Below are 2,882 nucleotides of genomic sequence, written 5' to 3'. Positions count from 1 at the left end.
AAAAATTCCACAGAACTACAATTCGGGCCCTCAATATGTGGTTAAAATTTCAAAAAGATCCACTCATTAGTTTATTTTATAAAAAATAAAGTTGCTAAGGGTGGTTTCATTTGCATAAAATGATTCAGCCCTTTTGGTGAAAAAGTTAAATTTTCCCATAGAAATAACATGGAGTTTTTTTTTCAAATTTAGCCATTTTGTCGCAACCCTTTTGAAATGAAATATTCGTTTGTTACGTTTGGGAACGGTTTTATATCAAAATTTAAACCTTTTTCTAGGACCATTTTTAAGGTTTTTGAGAAAAATTAATTTTAAGTATGTTTAATTTTAAATTTTAAAAATACCCCAATCTGCGATATTTTAGCATTTATACACTGTTTTATTAGGAAATATCAGCGAGACCAATGTTGGCCTTTTTTAACGTATAGTTGCCTCATAATAATCCGATTGTTTCTTCTTAATGCCTTTTGGTTGGAATGGCCTATTCTACAGGGCCGGTAGGCCCTTGTAGATATGACTTGATACTCTTTTGTAACGTTAAAGCAAAATTCACATGCTTTTGCCAATTTTCCTATGGAGATTAACATGGGGTTTTTCGTGATATTTAGCCACCACTAACCGAAAAACTAGAGCGAAGTTACTTTTCGGAATACTCTTAATTTAACAATTAAGTATTCAGGGTGTGCGATCCGCTAGTATTATCAGAAACAATTAAGTCTAAGTATGTTAATTTTAGTTAATTACGGAAATACAGCTCTTGAGTTAAACGTCAGGTTAACCTGTTAGCGCGCTGATACCCATTTCTTCAATTATCAAGCATATTGAGAACAAGGGAGGGCCTAGCTTTGTGCCTAATAACAAGTTAAGTTGACATTTTCAGTTTGATTCATTCTGTGGAAGTTGAACCATGGAGCCTGAATCTTAAAGAGATACAGGCTCCATGGTTTAACTTGTTTTTGAGCAGTCGACGCTTGTTTAGTATTTTACCGGCTTAAAATATTTATTTCATTTTATAAATTTTCTGTAACACTCTTGCTAAGAAACACTTTGCTATCAGGTCGAAATTTTGTTTAATAAAGCAATCCAGGTATAAAACTAAAGGTAATTGATTTCATTATATTATAAGATATTGGTTTTTGGATGTTATTTAAGACCAAGGCTTAGGTTGCTTATGTATTGTATTTGTATATATTCTGGATTCTCGGAGTCGGGACTCGGGAGAACCCAGTTACACTTAGCCAGCTTCCGAGCCTCCAGTGTCGTCTAGTTTGGCTTACGCTCTCGTCACGTTTTTAAGCTGAAGGTTATGTTGCAACGTTTTTGGTTTACAGACTTGGATAATTTTAATAATAGTGATGCTTCTTGATCTTTACTCTTTAGGATAGTAACAGTATGTTGTAGAAAAAGAGCTGCTACTTGAAGGACTTATCTTTATTTTATTTTAGAAGTATTATTAAAATTTCAGAAGCTCCGCAACCGTTACAATAACTGTTTCTATAGCAGTTAATTCAACATTCCTTTGAGGTATACAGGGTTTTAGTATTTGTTAATCTCACTAAAATGCTACTAATTCAGAAGGTGTGTGGTATAATTCCTGAAACTCAACCAATGTAGAGGACGACATGATTCGTTAAAACAATTTTTTCCTGTTGCAACAGTCCGTATATGATATTTCGTTTTATAAATTGTTTGTTACCAAGAGAGGATTGTTTAATTCAGAAATATAAGTAACAGTGGTGCTGGTTAATCCAGGAGAACATTGTCTTTACGTAATTTAATTAGTCAACGTAACCATGTGGGAAACAGAGGGTTACGTTCGCTATTTCCACAGTCCTCATTGCTGTTTGTTTATATGTCAGAATTGCTATGAATTGTTTAGGTATTTGATTTAATTACTGGTACTTAAGCGAAACTATGGAATCACATCATTCATTAACATTGTAACCTTTGTAGTGATCCGTTGTAACGGGCTCCCCGGTACAACATTTTTTATTGTTAATCTTCACGTTACCGCAAATTTATCACGGGGCTATGTGTTGGAACTAATTAAAAACTCATCTAAACAAGCTCAATTTATAAGCTAAATCAATATTGCCAAACCATAATCCATCATTAATTTCAACTCAATTAAGCCTAAAACCTTTAAATTAAACTTAATCAAGATTAAACCTTTAAATTGAACTTAATCGAGATATACCATCAAATCAAACTTAATCGAGATATACCTTCAAATCAAACTTAATCGAGATATACCTTCAAATCAAACTTAATCGAGATATACCTTCAAATTAAACTTAATCGAGATATACCTTTAAATTAAACTTAATCGAGATATACCTTTAAATTAAACTTAATCGAGATATACCTTTAAATTAAACTTAATCGAGATATACCTTTAAATTAAATTGAACTTAATCGAGATATACCTTTAAATTAAATTGAACTTAATCGAGATATACCTTTAAATTAAATTGAACTTAATCGAGATATACCTTTAAATTAAATTGAACTTAATCGAGATATACCTTTAAATTAAATTGAACTTAATCGAGATATACCTTTAAATTAAATTGAACTTAATCGAGATATACCTTTAAATTAAATTGAACTTAATCGAGATAAACCTTTAAACTAAACTTAATCGAGATAAACCTTTAAACTAAACTTAATCGAGATAAACCTTTAAACTTAAATAAAATTAAGGTGAAACTAACCCAAAACACGATTTTTTTGGTTCAATTCATGGATACCTTATTTAATTAAAATTAAAACTAAATTTATCTTTCACCCAGTCTCAATTTTCCATTTTAATCTTTACAATTAAATGAGGATTATTATTATATTATTAATTAAAGTTGATATTTACACCCATTTCAAGTCGA

At 30.7% G+C, this 2,882-nt stretch overlaps 1 long non-coding RNA gene across 2 annotated transcripts; it reads left to right on the top strand.

Annotated features, from left to right (window-relative positions):
• The first annotated feature begins 203 nt into the window (after positions 1–203).
• On the top strand, positions 204–2,183 carry LOC149713747 (uncharacterized). 2 transcript variants are annotated; one of them, XR_016371491.1, is made up of 3 exons: positions 204–1,101; positions 1,165–1,879; positions 1,954–2,183. It is a non-coding gene; the product is annotated as an uncharacterized LOC149713747 (long non-coding RNA). The 2 variants fall into 2 exon arrangements; XR_016371490.1 differs by having other exon boundaries at positions 205–1,101; positions 1,208–1,879.
• The last annotated feature ends 699 nt before the right edge of the window (positions 2,184–2,882 follow it).

Source organism: Phalangium opilio, unplaced genomic scaffold (assembly GCF_054372755.1).
Source record: "Phalangium opilio isolate 3A_F unplaced genomic scaffold, DU_Popi_V2 ptg000009l_1, whole genome shotgun sequence".
NCBI classification, from domain to species: domain Eukaryota; kingdom Metazoa; phylum Arthropoda; class Arachnida; order Opiliones; family Phalangiidae; genus Phalangium; species Phalangium opilio.
The sequence above is the reverse complement of the archived record's forward strand: the minus strand, read 5'-3'. Positions and strand labels throughout refer to the sequence as shown.